Raw genomic sequence first — 18,591 nt, 5'->3', positions numbered from 1 at the left:
CCCTGAATTCAGCTTAGTTTTCCCTGCCTACCTCTATTCTGCCCCCGCCAGATCCAGGACAAAGTCTTGGTTAACCAGTGATATTCACAACATACAGAGGGGAAACCCACATCACCTCCCCTTTTCTATCTAAATAAAAATGAAGGTTCTAACATTAACATAGTAAAATTACATATAGCAAAACAGGTATCAAGCAAGAATGACAACTACAATATTTATATCTACTTTCTTTTTTCATAACTAAGGAAAACTATAATTATATCTATTCAGCTCCATCAAAGACTCCAGAAGGATAGAATATTACCTAAGCATTGTAAGCAGCTTCCAAAACTCTAGAATTGACAGACTGACTAACTGAAGTGTATCTCTATATACCTAGACATGACTACAAGCTTGACTATTATATATGTTTATCTATTAACCTATATTTCTTAATTATACATTACATTATTAAATGACCTGTACAAATCAATAACTTAATCAAGGACAGAAATATGCATATAAAAATTTACCTAAAATTAATATTAATAAACCAAGATCCATACCAATTGTAAAGTATTTCATCTTTATAGAATATTCTCCTTTAAATATAAACAAACATTTATAATAATATTCAGGAATTTGGGCCAATAGTTCTCTTCCAACGGTTTTGCTTTTTGTTGGGGTGTGGTATTTTTTGGGAGTGTACACAAGAAATTTTTTTGAGTGTGGTGGATAAACGTACCATATTTTCCAGAATAAAACACCAGTTTATGCATATATGAACTTACAGAGGACTGTAACAAACCAGAAAAAGAATCCCGGACACTTAGGAGATGGAATCACAAATTCTCACCATAATCAAAAAAGATTTTAATGATTGGTACATAGTTGGGAAGAGAAATCACTTCTCCAGTAGAATGTCACTGAGTATATCAAACAGTCTAGATGCCCAGCAAGATGTTGCCAACACAAAATGGTCTTATGGGTGTGTGTGGTGTGTGTGTGTGGTGTGTGTGTGTGTGAGTGTGTATGTCTGTTCACTTTTTCATTTAGTTTGGTATTTTTTATCTCATTGATTTATTTTCCTTTGTCTGAGTTCCATTTTTTGTTGTCTGCAGTTTTTTCTTTGTGTTCTGTTCGTTGAGATGAAGTTGGGTATATGGTAGAGCAGGATGTAATGGGGATGATTTGGGAAAGAGGAAAGAACATGATGGAAATATATTGTTTTAAAAGAGATTATACAAAATGATAAAAATAAAACTTATATGAAAGAAATAAGAGTGCAAAGTAAACTAGTAAATAATTAAAAGAGTCACATATTTTTCTCATGTAAAGAGTCCAGAGAAACTTGTTTTGCAGTGTGATTGCGATGCTTTCTGTCAGTGGGCTTTAGCTACCTCTGAGGATCATTCCATCTACACACAAGTTAATATATGACATAATGTCAGTTTTTTAGGGAAAGCATATTTTGGATAGCTGATACCTAGATCCCTATGTTGTGATACATGTACTATAAAATAAAGGGATGAAGTTACCATCGGCTAGTGGAATTAGTAAAAGTTGCATGCAGAGCTGGACACGATTCTTTCTCCCTATTCCAATGCTATTAAGAATGAATCAGTTTGCATAGATTAGAGGAATTCTGTCACTGTGTCACATGAAAATAAAAAATGTGTGTATTGCATGAAAACTTCTCAGTACTGAAGAGCTGTAGATAATGTTATCATTTGCATTTTACTGATTAATAAAACCTGAGACATGGGACTTTAACATGTTCAGAACAAACATCTTGTAGTTATTGGAGCTGAGATTAAGGCTCACACATTCACATTCAGGCATCAGTATTTAAACTGTCTCAACACCTTGCTCACATCCTTCAATAAAATATCTAATAATAACAAAAATTCTCATGTTAGGCACTAGGAAGACAGCACAAAGTGTTTACAAGCAGGCAGAAAGAACCTATTAAAAACAGGCATGATGGTGCCTGCTGTAATCACCAGCTCTAGAGAGGCAGCAACGAATGGTTCTTGAGAATTCATCACCAACCAACCTAACCTACTTTTTCAGTTCCATACTTGATATAAAGAAAATAAAAGACAACATCCTCGAAACAACACTTCAGATGGTCTTCAGTTACAACTGTGACCTTGACACCCCCCCACACACCCATGCATTACCCAATATTATGTCAATGTTACCATTGCTGATATAGCTTTGGTCATATGTATTACCATTATGTATGTATTGTATGTATGTATGTGTATACATATATATTGACATATACACATATTTATATATACACAATTTTTAAGTTAAAATGACTATGTAACCCTTGTAAATCAAAATCACAAAGGCCACCAAGGGCCTTTCCCCTTTCATTTTTGTCTGCTTCAATATTTGATTAAAGATTAAACAAAAACGTAAGGAACTGAAGTCCTTTAGCAGCATTAGTTCATTTTTTATGAACAGTGAGGCCATATACTTCCTGCACTGTGGGTTGGGAGAATACTCTTGCAACAACTAAAGTAAACCTGTAGTAGTGGCATCAAAACAGCCATAAACTCTGAGTATAACATGGTCTCCCTTTATTTTGTAAAAAGCCTTATCATATAAATAGATGATAGCCCAGTTTATATCAAAGTATATGATGGCTCAATTTATATCAAAGTATTAACAAAATTATTTTTATCTTTCATTCAGTTACAAAAAGAAAAAGAATATGTACAGAGGATGGAAGATGACCTATACATGTAAACTTTAAATCGGCATATATTTATATAGAAAATAAATAATATGAAACTTATATGATTTACAGTTAATATGAAAACACTCTAAAACTGATAAATGTTTTCTCAAAATTCACAACGCAGAGTTTGGGAAGTAACTCAACAGTATATCATGGCTCTGCATGCATGTGGACTATTAGTTCCCAAATAGTACTAACCAAAAAATACTTAATTTTTCTTATACCTACATCTTATTTATTCTTGTATAAAAAGTTCAAAAATGGTACAATTTGTTCATCGTGGACATTGATATATTTCTTTTATAAGTCACTGTTTTATATGAGTATACAAATGTCATGTGTTTGGTTATGTGTGTAAGAGTGAGGTGTGTGAGCAATTAAGAAAGGGACTGAGAGAAGGAATAGAGAGTTCTAATGGAAGTGAGAAGGAATTACACAAGATTAGTTGGGATAATTTGAGTCAAGAAAACAAGAGTAGAAAGGAGAAAGAAGAATCCAGGAAGAGGGAAGGGGGAAGAAGATGGTTTTTGAATGGCAAATAAGAATAAAGTATAATAATAGACTTTCTGTGAAAATCTTTCAATGAAACATGATATTGTTTTGACATGTATGACATCTAAAACTTAAAAAGTAAAAACAATGTGGCATTTAAAATTGGCATGTGAAAAAAAATTATCGTAAAATATAGTTGAATATCTTTAGGTTAGAACTAGAAAATGCCTCATTAATGGCTACAGTGAAGAAACCAAAAGGAGGGACATAGAATATCTGCAAAGACATCTGCAAGACACACACCGAGGCCTGGAACCCCAGTCCCAGTTTGGTATGTCAGTTTCATGTTAATCCCTTTCTGGCAATGAAAAGAAATACTTTAGGAAACATGAAATACCTCGTTAAAAATATTTTAATGTTAAATAATGATGGGGGAAGCTGACCAATCCTTTGTCCTGATCGACCACAACCCTACAAAATAATTTTGTGCATACAGAGTGTTTTAATCTTACCTTCCTAATACCTACACTTTGATCCTTTTCTTATTACTTTTACACTTTCACTACTTTTTATGTGCCCATTTTAGATTATTTTTAATGTGGTGTTTCAGCTCACTGATGCCAGTATGTGCACCATACTGGAGAATGACACCATCTACTGGAGAATGGCTAGACTCTGAGGTTTTGGCTTCCGTGGAGAAGGACAACTCCAACTTGATAAGGCATCAATTTCTCTTTGCATCAACTAACTCCATGGGAAGCAACCGTTCAGGATGAATAGCATAGCTTTGGGAAGAGTGTGTTCCTAGCAAGGTGCTAATGTGTGAGATCAGTTCCCATTACCATATAAATGAATAGTTTTTAACAATTCAGATTTAATAATGCTTATATTGGTAATGAATATTTTAAACAGAAACATATTTTTCACACATTTAAAAAATTGTCATATGAATCATTTTCTCAACCTGAAAGATTAAAATGTCAATAGGAAGAGAGTCACATATACTAGCATTATTTTGAGTTATATTTTTTTTCTAAATATAAATTTCAATTTGTGGTAGGCACCGACAGTGCTCGGGAAAATAAGAACATTTGTAAGAAGCACACTTCAGTAATAACTGAGATGAAAAACACAATAAAGAGTTTACAGTCTGAAGTCTTCAGTCTTAAACTTCCGAAGAGTCAAGCAAAAGAGAACTAGAAAGTACAAGCAATACTATCTGGAAGAACTAAGAAATAGAAAATTATTATTATATGAACTAACAGGTGAGTAAAAGAAAATGTCACAGAAGATGCAATCAGCTAATTCAGTCATTGCTATATAGTATTTTAGTAAATTTGGATACGGAGATCAATGGATTAGAAAGCTATCTGACAATGTGTGTTTGGAAGTTAGATCAGAAGGTGGTCTCTGATAACAATGTTGTTTGAGGAACATTTTATTACCATCCCTCTTTTAGTCATACTGAGTTTTCTTCTTCTTTAAAATACTCATATAGTTAAGCCAAGCACCCAGATTTTCAGCCACATATTCTAAAAGTTTCTATTTAGATTCAGCCATGTTAGTATAAAGTTGCCCATCAACATATACAAAGAAGCCACATGCACAGAATGGTGTCAGCAGTTGGGCTACTTCCTGCCTGGCCTGGATATAGAAATCAGACAAGGGCAGCTAGAGAATAAAATATAACAGTACATGGACATAAAGATGGGGTCAGATGGGTATGTGCACTCTGATGGACCATCACCTACTATTGCCATGATGCTGTATTCAAAATATTAATATGTATAGCACCAGGGTGGAAGGGTGCGTTGTCTACTCTCTGTAGGCAAGCCACCTCAAGCTGCAACATCCAGGAAGAGGAGGGAAGCTTCAGTTGCAGTGTTTGCACCACATGTGACTCTTTCCAGTTCAGAAAGCTTTGCACATCCTCCGAGTCTCACCCAGGAAATATTTTACCAGACACATGACACTGGAAACCTTAACATGACTGTACCCATGTCAACAGTACACATACACCCAAGGCTTCACTCCCTCAGTCCTTCCTTTGTCCACTTGCCACAGGTTATCTTATATATTTATGTACATATATGTGTAACAGTAATAATTAAAAAGCCATTAATTAGAGAAAGAATGAGTGGTGGACATGGGAGAGGTTGGAGGGATAACAGATAAACAGGAAGCAACATAATAAATTTGTAGCTTAATTTGGAGGTTGTGTTTCAAGATAGGGTATCACCATGTATCTTTGACTATATTTGAACTCACTATGCAGACCAGGTGGTTCTCAATCAGCCTGCATTTCCTTTCCACATGTGCCAGATCTTTATGTTTTAACTTTTAAAAAATTGTAATTTAAACAATGCTTGGTTGTTTTGGAATGAGTACCACTGAAACTCCCGATGAGAGTGCTGTTAGTTCTATCAAAATCTGGAAAATTAGGTGTTTCCCCACTGTTAACTTTTGTCTTATGTGAAAAATTGCACTATACAATGTTTATATTCCTTGTACTTAGAATAGAGAAGAACACAATAGGAAAAGAGGTTAATACAAATCACAACATTGTCAAAGATAATTCCTTTGTCAATAAGAGGGCATGTGTACAAGCCAAGAAGAAGCCAGTCCAATATCTGATTCCTGATTACTTCTGGAATGGCCAAAGAGACTCAAAGTTCCATTTGTTTTTTCTGTTTGATTATCATCAACTCAGCCAGTTCCTTGCTTCTCTTAGTGCTTAGTGTGTATCATAGCTTTTGTCAAGTTGACACAAACCTAAACATGCCACACACCTTGGAAAAGGAAATCTAACTGGAGAAGTTGCTCCCTTTAGATTTGGGCCTGTGGCACCAGTGTGTAATATTTCTATACAAAACCAGCAAATGCTTGAGAGAATGTCATTTTGTATGCTTCCTCTAACTTCCTAACTCTCTTTCCTAGTACCAATGTTCATTGCTTTTTATAAGCTTTGTTTTATTAATTGTATATATTTGGAAAGTATAATGTGATGTTTTACTAAATTAAAATATAGTTATATGGTAGTAAATCATGAATGTTAATATACTCATCATATCACTAATGATATTTCAATTCAAGTATTTCTAATCTGACCTCAATATTTATTATTCCTCTAGCCCAGCTTACCAGTTAATTGGTCGTATTTTGCTGCTATCTGTAATAATTGTTTTTCATTTATATTGGAATTTTTCCCCAAACGTGTGTGTGTGTGTGTGTGTGTGTATTCTGTTTTCCTCATTTGTCTGTGTGTGGTCCCTGTTTGCCTGTGTATGGCTCATATAGGCATATACATATGTGTGTGCATGCATGTGAAAGTAAGACTTATTTTGGATGTCTTCTTCAGTTAATCTCTTTCCTTCTTACATGGTTTCTTACTCAACTGAGAGCTCACTAAGTTGCTAGTCTGCTGTCTGCCTCTGAAGCACTGGGGTTGCAGATGGGCAAACACCCACGTGGAACTTTCACAGTTTGGGGGATTTTAACCCTGGTATATTGCTGCCATGACAGTGTTGCAATCTCTTTACCTGTGGAGCCATTTCCTTAGACACATACTGTATGTCTTCTTTTAAAAATAATTCTAAACATATAATTGTTATCAGTAGGTATGCTTTGACATAGTTTTCAATATTAAGATTCTCTCAAAACAAAATTCATTATGTGGCAGAATTTTTATTGAAAATCATTTTGGAATTTTTCAGGGAAAATTATTATTACTCAATATTTATCTCTTTGTGATCCATAGGATTAATGACAGGCAAGAGAGTCCCTTACAGAACACAACAAGAAATTTGAGCAAAACATTCTCTATCAAATTCACTGAATAAAAGGCTGATTAATAAATGCCCTTGTGTGGGGAAACCTCACCAATTGGAAATGGAAGATTGGCAAAACTTGGTGGGAGCCGTCCTCAAGCTCAGGATCTACTACGCCTCCTGCATGCCATGCTCTGCATGGATGGTGTGTTTGGAATCATTTCACTTTGAGTTTCTTATCTGTGATATAGTTCTTGTTTTCTAACTTGATACAGGATTTCGGTATTTATTTGATTTACATATGCAAGGTGTTAAGATCCTAATAATACATATTATTTATAAGAGAAAGCAAATTTCACTTGGGGGATGATTTTATATTTCCCTTTTATTATTCATAGATTCAGGCTATATAATCCCCATACAGTTTCCTGTCCCTGAAGTCATCTCAGTTTCCTCTCTCATGCACCATGTCTGTGCCAGGTATCTGCACTTTATGGGAATCCTGTATGTGTACAATAAGTGAGTCCTTATTCATATGCCTTTCTTGGGACTCTTATTTTTCTGTTGGCTTGTCTTGTTCAACTTTTATATGATCGATTTTCATTTCTATTCTTATATTTTATTTTGTGCTGCATGAATAATAAAAACCCAGCAGTCAGATATTGGTGTTCACCCCAACAACCAGAAAAGCACAAGCTACTAGAGAATAGAGAAGTCTTATCTCTGCCAAGGCGGGCTTCCACAGACTAAGCAGACTAAGCCTCTCTCTCCTCTCATTTTATATTCTGTTTAGTGCTGGATAAATGAAAATTGATTCACTAGTTCTGGGATCAAATGCTGCACTACCTCCACCTAGATTTGTTTCTGCATTGATCTCATGTGGCATAGAGTAGCCTTGAACTCACAGAATCCATCTGTATCTGTCTCCCAATTGCTGGGAATAAAAAGTGTGTGCCACGACTGCCTGACCTCTCATAGCCTAGCTTTCCCCTTCTGATATCCAGGCAAGCTTTATTTATTCAAAGGTTAAATAAAGTATCATTAAAGGTTTTTTTTTATCTCTTAGAAGCCTATTCTTTTCTAATGAGAGACAGAAAGGGAGTGGATCTGGAATAGAAATTTTGTCTTTTTAAGGTGTCCCCTAAAATTGTTATTTTTCAAAAGACACAAAATTAGCCTCATTGAATAAATATTAATAAATACTAAACTGTTGCATTTCACATTTTGTCAAAAGCCTCACTATATATTGCCCCATCTTATTGTGTAAATATAGCTTCCAGAGGCACTTGGTCACTGTGAGGCAAAACTTCTGTTTATGTGTCTCTGCTGCACCTGAAAGGACTTTAAGGATTCCTCAGAGTCCCAAATGTTTTACCCTAAATTATAAGATGTTATTGGCATTTAAACCACTTATGGAAATGTAAGTTATAAGGACATCTGAAAGGAACTCTTAATATGACCTTAAATAAACTTGTTGAAATGAACAAAAAATATAGCTACTTCTGGCCATATTTAAACATTAACTTAAATGTTGATTTGAAATTGAAAGTCACTTGTGCCTCTCTATTTTGCCTCCCTTGAATGAATGATGACTAAGGCCGAAATGACACAAACAGCTTCAAATAGCACCTAATGCGATATCATTTGGTAATTCTACTTGAGATTGTATATGAAAACACATATTTTCCTATTTATAGTGGGCACTAAAGGACAACTTTCCATTTAACGGTGACAGTTTTTCATAGAAAGCAATCATTATTTGCAGTGGAATAAAAGCAAGAGTTAAGGATAATTGAAAAATCAACTACTTATCTAGTTTTATCGTAGTTTGTCCTCAGGGCGAAATTATTATAAAGTCTTCATTTGAGGTAAAACCTTAAATGCATATTTATATCCTTGTTAATAAAATACCCATTTTAAATCTACGTACATTAGCTGTATAGCTTTCTTATAGTTTTATCATGCTTCTCTACTTCCTAGTGCTACAAACTTTAGTAAAGCTTCTTCATGTTCTGGTTACCCCCCAACCATGAGATGATTTTGTTGCGGTATCATAACTGTAATTTTACTACTGTTATGAATCATAATATAAATATTTTTGGAGACAGAGGTTTGACATAGCGGTTGCAACCTACAAGTTAAGGATATTTAGTGTACTTTAGATTATAAGTATTTATTGGGGTCAGAAAAAAGCCTACTTAATGAAAGTTCTAGGTAACTGGAGAAATTGTTTCTTATAATAAACTTAGGAGTTAATAAGTACCTGGAGTTTCCTTATGAGATATGTGTTCACCCTAACGGTAAACTTTACTTTAATATTTTCAATAATGCTTATTACTAAAACCTTACAGCTTTATAAAATTAATGTTGACAATTTAACAAAATAGTCAATAAACACATAAATCAATTTGAGTGCTTTGAAGAAAGTAATTGATTTTATGTTCTTTCCTTGTTTGCATCAAGTTTATAATTTAGGCTAAGCCCCATCTATCCACATCCCTCATAAACTCATGAGTCCTAATATTTCAGGAAAGATGAGTGGGTCTATAGAATTTTAAAATTATATTCTATCTTTTAATAGTCTGGAAATGATATGAGAGAACTAATCAAAGAACTCAGTGACTTAAAACAACCCATGCAACTTAGTTTGGAGATGCAGAAAAAACAAAAGAGTGATGTAGGAGAACTAGCTGGGTAAGTGCCTAATCCTTCAGATAATTTCGGTGATTTGACTCTAATTCTTGTAATGCCTAAATAGAAATTCAATTTACACTTAGTTTTTAGCATTTAAATAACAGTATTTTAAGATTTACTAAAGAAATTCATACAGAAAGTATTTTTTTAATTTTTTTAATTTATTTTTCCATTCAATAATTTCCACTTCCTCCCCCTCTCCCATTTTCCTCCCACTCCCGTACTCACCCTCCACCCTCCCCCTCCAGTCTTAAGAGAGGGCAAGGTACCCTGCCCTGTGGGAAGTCCAAGGCCCTCCCCACTCCATCCAGGCCTAGAAAAGTGTGGATACAAACAGACTAGGGTTCCAAAAAGCCAATACCTGTAGTAGAAACAAGTCCCAGTGCCATTATCAATGGCTTCTCAGTAAGGCCCCATTGTCAGCCACATTCAGAGAATCCTGTTTGATCACATGCTTGTTCAGTCCTGGTCCAGCTGGATTTGGTGAGCTCCCATTAGATCAGGCACACTGTCTCAATGGGTGGACACACCCCTCGCAGTCCTGACTTTCAGTTGAGGTAATATTTTGCATTGTTAGGCCATCTTGGCTTCAAATTCTGAGCTTCCATCCTCAACCTGCCAAACTCTGAATATATATACCCATATAAATTGTGTGTGTGTGTGTGTGTGTGTGTGTGTGTGTATTTCAACAAGGAAACCAATTTTTTGAACAGCAAAATAACAAATATATTGTGTGATTTATGTATAACAAATATATTCTGGATTTTGACACCAAATGAAGCATTGCTTTTGGCATGAAGCATAACTGCATTCTACTTTATCACAAATATTTATTTCTTATATGACTTTTCTGGGTTTTTTTTGTATTTCATTGTCTTGAGGATTAGAGAATTTTATACATAGACTTTATCTCCTAACGCTAAAAATCATCTGAATTCCGTTTACTTCCTTTCTGCATCTTTTAAAACGTGGAATATATGATGAATATGAACACCTTACTGCTGGCAATACCACATGCAAAAGCACATATGTTAGTAAACATTTGGATATATTTGTATATTGATATTTTAAGAAAAATGTTAGTTTGCTTGAAGAAAGAGATGGCAATTGCTGGGTATGGGATGATTCAGATATTTGCATAGGTCTGCATTTTTGATGGTGAGAATTAGTTCCAGAATCCCATGAACATTGAAAAATCCATAGTTACACAAGTCCCTAAAAAACAATGACATGATTTGGACAATTGTATTTCCTAGTAACCACACATGATTATTTTTTAATCCTGAGCTATTTTGATACTGTTCATAAATTTTGTCACTTTCATTTTTTTCTTCTTATATTCAAACAGATTTTTTAAAATTAAAATATAATTATATTGTTTCCCTTTCCCTTTCCTCCCTCCAAATCTCTTTCATGTGGAATACTCACCATGGTTTCTCAAATTAATAGCTTTGTTTTCTATTATTATTGTTTGTGTGTGTATGTTTACTACTCATCCTATTTTCATTTTTTACATTTAAACTAATTTTATTTGGGGGAATTTCATAAATTTTATTTAATCATATTTACCCATATATTATAATTTATAAATTTGAGTGTTATTGTTCTTCATTCTATTTCCCTAAGTAAACTGAGTAGTTTACCCTGTGCACAAACTGTATAAAATCTTTTTGATCATTGATTTGTATTTTTTATAAAGTATTTTTAAAAGAATGTGGTCACTAATAAATTCATTTCAAACAATAGTGTGGTATGCTCCTTACATTTTCAATTGTTTTTATCAAATTTAATTACTTTATTATTTATGGTGACAGGCCCACCATAGTCAAAATTGCATATATGTGCTTATTTCTTAACACATATTTCTGTATAATTTTCCTTTTCCTTTTCACATTTTTAATTGTCCTTTGGTGACAAATGATAATGACTTAATGTTTATGTACATATACTGATGTAAATAGTAATACCTGTTATTTAACTGAATCACAAAACACACTAATTCCTTTCATACTATCTGCACTTGATTATTATTTAATTAGAATTATCTGAGAAAAATGAAAAGGAGAAGCACAATTTACAGATATTTTATTTATTGTAAAACATAGTGTTATAAGTATTTACCCCTAACAATTATCAAGCAATTATTGCTACTGTATATTTATTTATTTCATAGTCACATTATTGGAAAACCCTTTAAGAAAATAAATCAGGAACATGAAATTGGAGGATGTGATACCAGCCGAGATTTTGAAACCTGTCCATCTGGAACGAGCACTCCAGTTTCACTGCTGCCGTGCTCGGTAAGGCTTAATAAGTTTTGGGAGCTGAATTCATTTAATTGGGGAAAATATAAAAGATAAATGAAAATATAATTCTTTCAGTACTTTGAGCAGTGAAATAAATACATTTGTTAGTGTGAGAGACTTGATAGCAAAGGAAATGTTTTTTTTTTCTGTTGAAACTATATCCTTTGATTCTTCTGTCACTTGATACTTCACCAGAGTTTGAAAGCAAGCAATGCGTGAACCTAGGTTATGACCATAAAGGTATTTTTCTGTCAATTTATTAATACGTAATTATCATCCATGAAAAGCAATCATTTCAATTGTAAAATTAGATGATTTCAATGTATGTATGTCTCTCTATTATACAATAATTTTATAATCATACTTAGTTTCAAAATAAATTCTGTACTTTTCATCTATCATCTAACCCTCCCTTGCTCAGTCTTAGGGACACATCAAGCTCTGTTTTCTCTTCAGATTTGCCTGTTCTGGCATCACAGATAAATAGCTCCTTTCTATATCAGCTTCATTTACCTAACTTGAGGTTTCCAAAGTTCATTCCTGTTGTAGCTGGTGATGTTGTCTTATATTCCTACACCATGCATTCTATTTATTGATCCATTAGTTGGTGTTTCCACTTACAGTGTCTGAGTAATCCTGCTGTAGACATGAATGCACACATTCACATGCGTTCCTTTCTCTTGGGTGAATAGTTACTGGTAAAATATTGAGTCATGTGATAATGCTGCATAAACTTTTGAGAAGGTGCACGTGCAGGCTGTTTCCCCAATAAGGTATAGTACAGGCTGATGAGAGTGACCATCTTATCCTGTCCTGCTTGTGCGTTGCTGATATCAAGGTGTGGTTTTCAGTTGAACTTACAAGGATGAACTAGCATTGTTCTTTTCTTCATTGATGTCTTTGCTCCCTCATCCAGAACTTCTGTTTTTCCCTTCAGTTTCTATCTTGTCTTTCTTACAGAATGTGGTGATTCAGTCTGAAAGCTGTGACACTGTGGGTAATTAGCTCATTAAAATTTATACAGTTTACTAGATAGGAAAGGGAAGATTAGCCTGCAGAAACCAGCTTCTGCTGTTAAAGTAAAACGGATCTTGAAGTTCACATTTAGGTCTTGTTCCTTCATATAACACAGAAATGATTCATTTATGTTGCACCAAATGTATATCCTCGGAAATGATACTTCCCTGCTGTTTCAATTCCCTTTTAATTTAAAACATCCATATGGTTCCATGTATATACTTTTTTAGGATTTATAGAATAAATATTTCAGTCAATCCAAACAAAAAAAAGTATTTCAGCCAGATACCATTTTTAAAAAATCTGGCAGTGTATAAGCAATTTCTGAAATAAAATGGTTAAAAATAGCAATAGAAATAAGAATCAAAGCACATTTTCATAATCAGTGAAGCATTGCAGGCTAACATGGGTTATGATTTAATGATGGACATTAAGAACTAGCATAAAATCATTTTTGGGTTTTTTTTTTTTTTTTGGTTTTTTGAGACAGGGTTTCTCTGTAGCTTTGGAGCCTGTCATGGAACTAGGTCTTGTAGACCAGGCTGGCTTGAACTCACAGAGATCTACCTGCCCCTGCCTCCCTAGTGCTGGGATTAAAGGTGTGCTCCACCATCACCCAGCCAGAACTAGCATAAAATCAATTTAATTAATAATGGCCATTGCAGAGGGCAACGGGGCTGCCGGTGATGGTCCTGCGCAAGAAGGGCTCCACGGCCGCAGAGGCCAAGTCAAAGCAGGCCATCTTAGCAGTTCAGGAGATGAGGAAAAGATATAGAGACACCCAAGAAATCGGTTGCTGGCCAGAACAAGCAGCATTCCATCACTAAGAACACAGCCAAGCTAAACAGGGAGACATAGGAGCTGTATCAAGACAGGGTGACCTTGGAGGTGGGCAAAGTGATTCAGTGGAGCTTGCAGAGAAAGGGCCTGAAGCAGAAGGACCTGGCCATGAAAATAAGACATAAGTCATCGCAGACTGTGGACGTGGATGGACCATTCCAAATAACCAGGCTTCAGGCAAAGTTGAGAGCCATCAGCCTCAAGCTCCAGGGGAAGGACATCAAGAAGCCTATGGAGAAGGGGCTGAAGGTGATATGAACACAAAGCCTCAAAGCCAGTGGTTCTGGCCGAGCTCTTCTGGCTGGTCCTCCAGGACCACCAGCACTGTCGTGGGTCTTCTCACATAATCAAACAGAACATGGGGGTCAGGCCTGTGTGCCCCCTCAACCCATACCTGCTGTCAAACAAAGCAAAACATTGCAAAGTTAAAAAAAATGGCATTTAAAGAATTTAGGATGAAAACACACTACATTTATTTACCATTTTGCATACTGATAGTGATTCCAGAATTGTCTTTTTTAAAATCTCACGAAGAAATGGAAGTTGAAATTACAATATTAGATCTATCAAAATTTACTCAAAGTTAGGTCATTCTTTGAATTAACTGCAAAAGCAGACTAGATATCTGAATTTCGATGTTATCTAGGATTTCCAGGATTTTATTTTTGTGTGCTTTCTCCTATAGTACTTCAAATCATGCTTTCCATTCTTTTCCATGTACTAATTATAAATAGTATTCTGGAGGCAAACTTACTTTATTATAAGGAATTGCAGCTGAAGGGAACTGTGCATATAATTTTTCCATAGTAGTTCCAATGTTCTCTTCCTGGCTTTCTGCTGTTTCTCAAAGACAGCATTTGCTACCATTAAATTGATATTACTACACAGTGTACTCTCTTTAAAGGCGAATAACTTCTATGGTGTGACTTGGTTTTTGTTAATTCTTGTTAGAACCAATCTGTCTTTTTTGATATTTAAAAGATTGATTTATTTGTGCATATGGATGATTTGTCTGCATATGTGTCTGAGTACTAGAGATGGTTGTAAGACTCCATGCAGACACCAGGAATGAAATCAGGATTTTGGAAAAGCAGCCAATATTCTGAACCTCCTAAGCCATTTTTGCAACCTTTGCCTTTTTAGTTTTAACTTTAGTTGCATAGACAACGTATTTTTTTCTTTTCTCAATATCTTAATTGAGAAGAGTCTAGAAATGAAAAATTGTTTCCAATTCCCTCCTCTTCAGGTAGGGCAGGTTTAAGACTTGGGAGGGTGTGCAATCATTTGGAGCAATGGAACAATGCTCTGTCCTGTATGTACATGTTTCTGCTAACCCAACAAGACCAAGCAGCTCTACTGGAAAGTAGACTTTCTCTGTGCCCTGTTATCTTACAACATAGCCACTGATGTTGGGTCAAAATTATCTCAGGGCCTGTACCTCGAGGCTTATAAGATAGAAAAAGGCCTGGCTCAAGTTCAGGAGCTGTACTTTGAGGCCTGAAGGACAGAGAAAAACTTGGCTCAAGTTTGAGTGAGATTGAGACAGCAAAACAAGGTAGACACTCCTCCAGCCAGCGGGAGGGTTTGGCCGTCTCTCACTGGATAGAGGTACCCCCACACCACATGGTGTCACGTAACCTATATAAGCTGACACTCAGAGTAATAAACTGAGTTCCAGCTTTGACTTGACTCCCTATTGCCTCTGATTGTTCTGCATTGTGAATCTTAAGAATGAATGGGCAGATAGTGCACTGACCTTTCCATGAGGAATAAGGAGGTCTAGCAACTGAGGCTATGGGAATAAGAAGACTCAGGAATCCTAACACAGTGAGTATATGGAGTCGGTGCTATGAAATGGAAATTTGGTCTAACCTAGTATTGTCTGTCAGCTTTTTGATGTTTGGCCTATATTCCATTTTCTTATCTAAAGAAAATTAGGCAATTAAAGTACACACACCCAAATCTGGCGGTGGTGGTGCACGTCTTTAACATCCAACACTTGGAAGACAGAGGCAGGTTGATCTCAGTGAGTTTAAGGCCAACCCCGTCTACAAAGTAAGTTCCAGAATAACCAGGACTGTTATGCAGAAAAACCCTATCTCAAAAAACAAAAATAAATAAATAAATAAATAGCTCACTCATATGTCTAGTCATGATGTTTTATAGTCTTCCCACTTGAAAACTAACATTATTTCGATCAATAACAGCAAAAAGGCTCATTAACTGCAGAGCCATCTCTCTAGCCCTGATTCTAAGATCTTATAGAAATCTGACCTGGCTCAGAGATCTTCTAAAAGACCTGAGTTCAGTTTCCAGAACCCACTTTAGGTAGCTCAAATGTACCTGCAACTCAAGAAATTGGTCATCAAAAGAACAAATAATCCAATTTTTTAAAAGGAGTAAAGACATAAACAGAGAAATCTCAACAGAGGAATCTAAAATGGCTGGAAGATACTTAAGGACATGTTCAACATCCTTAGTTATCAGAGAAATGCAAATCAAAAACCTATGAGATTCCATCTGTAAGAATTCCACCTGTAAGAATGGCCAAGATCAAAAACACTGATGACAACTTATGATGGAGAGGTTATGGGGAAAATAGAACACTCCTGCATTGCTGGTAGAAATACAAGCTGGTATAGCCCCTTTGGATGTCAGTATAGTGATTTCTCAGAAAATTTCCTCAAGACCCAGTAATACCACTTTTGGGTATATATCCAAAGGATTCTCAATCGTGCCAAAATGACATGTGCTCAACTGTGTTCATAGCAGCAATGTTTGTCATAACCAAAACCTGGAAACAACCTAAATGCCCCTCAACCAAAGAATGGATAAGGGAAATGTGGTACATTTACACAATGGAGTACTACACAGCAGAAAAAAAAAACGACATCTTAAATTTTGCAGACAAATGGTGGAACTAGAACACATCATTTTGAGTGAGGTAACCCAATCCAGAAAGACAATTATCACATGTACTTAATCATCAGTGGTTTTTAAACATAAAGCAAATAAAACCAGCCTGTACATCACAATCCCAGAGAACCTAGACAACAATGAGGACTCTAAAAGAGAGACATACATAGATCAAATCTACATGGGTAGTAAAAAAGACAAGATCTTCTGAGTAAATTGGGAGTGTAGGGACCTTGGGAGAGAGTTTAAGGGGAGGGGAGAGGCAGGGAGAGGAGCAAAACAAGTGTAGAGCTCAATAAAATCAATTAAAAAATTGAAAAAAAGTACCTTCAACTCTGACTCCAGGGGATCCAACACCATTACTGGCCTCCAAAGACAGCATTTGTATGCCTTATGTAACACAAAAGTAAATTTTTAAACCACCTCCAATTTGTGGTACCTAGGTCATGTTTACTAGAGTATCATACCTTCATATATAATTTCCCTCCATCTAGAAACTCCATATGAAGTGATGCCATTTTCAATTCACCTGCCCAACTATTTGCTCATTTGCTCTCCCCACCATTCCGAAATGAACAGTGGAAGGCTGTAAGAGGGAGCTGTTAAAAAGGTACAGTACAGGCTCTAAGGTCACGCTGGGAAATTAGTGTTCAATATTGAAATCATTCTTTGTGTCTCCTTGCTATACCCTAGATCCTCTACTTCCTTTACTTAAGAAATAGCCTGTGTCTGAGCAATTGAATAATTTTCTCATTCTGTTTCCTAGCTATACATCTTAAGTTCTGTGCCTCTTTCAATAATATTGTTTTTGTATTTCTCTGTTTTAATATAATCTTTTAATTTTATAAAGATTTTTTAATACAATCTTTTCCCATTTTATATAATTATCCTAGTTCCCACTCTCTCCCCTCCTCCTGCTTCTTTCCTCACCCCAACCTCCCTATCCATTCCTCAGAATGGGTAAAACTTCCCATCTGGGGTCAATGAAGTCTGATACTTCACTTCAAGGGAAGACCAAGGACCTCCCCCCTATATCTAGGCTGAGCAAGGTATCCATCCAAAGAGAATGTTCTGCTAGATACCAGTTCAAGCACTAGGGATAAATCCTGCTCCCACTGATAGTGATCCCACAGACTTCCCAAGTCTCACAACTGTCCCCCATAATCAGTGGGCCTAATTTGGTCCTATGCAGGTACACCTGCTATCAGTCCAGAGTCACTGAGTTCTCACTAGCTCAGGTCAGCAGTTTATGTGGGTATCACCATTAAGATCTTAACCCCTTTATTCATATTATCACTCCACCCTTTCTTGGACTGGTCTGAGGTGCTTCCCTGTAGATCTCTGTATCTGCTTCCATTGGTTGCTGGTTGAAAGGTTCAATGAAGACAATTAGGGTATTCATCAGTCTGATTATAAGGGAAGGCCAATTTAGATGTCCTCTCCACTTTGCTAGAGTCTTAGCTGGAGTCATCCTTGTGAAATTTCTGGGATTTCTTTAGTGCTATGTTTCTTTCTAGCTCTTTAATGGCTCCCTCAATCAAGATATCTCTTTCCTTTCTCTCCCTCACTGTCTTTCCCCCCTATTGAGCATCCCATTCCCTCATGTTTTCCTCCTCCTTCCTTCTCTCTCCCCCTTCCCTCCACCACTCACCCTTTCTCCCCCTCCTAATTTTCTCAGTAGGTCAGTCTGTTTCCCTTTCTCAGAGATATCCATATATGTGTCTTAGGGTTCTCATTGTTGCCTTGCTTCTCTGGGCTCATGGACTATAGGCTTGTTATACTATACTTTACATCTAATACCACACTTATGACTGAGTACATACAATGG

The 18,591-nt window shown here is 35.8% G+C and overlaps 1 pseudogene; it reads left to right on the top strand.

Annotated features, from left to right (window-relative positions):
- Positions 1–13,693: 13,693 nt before the first annotated feature.
- LOC119815252 lies at positions 13,694–15,348 on the top strand (annotated as a pseudogene).
- Positions 15,349–18,591: the final 3,243 nt, after the last annotated feature.

Source organism: Arvicola amphibius, chromosome 5 (genome assembly GCF_903992535.2).
Source record: "Arvicola amphibius chromosome 5, mArvAmp1.2, whole genome shotgun sequence".
Lineage (NCBI taxonomy): Eukaryota > Metazoa > Chordata > Mammalia > Rodentia > Cricetidae > Arvicola > Arvicola amphibius.
The sequence above is the reverse complement of the archived record's forward strand: the minus strand, read 5'-3'. Positions and strand labels throughout refer to the sequence as shown.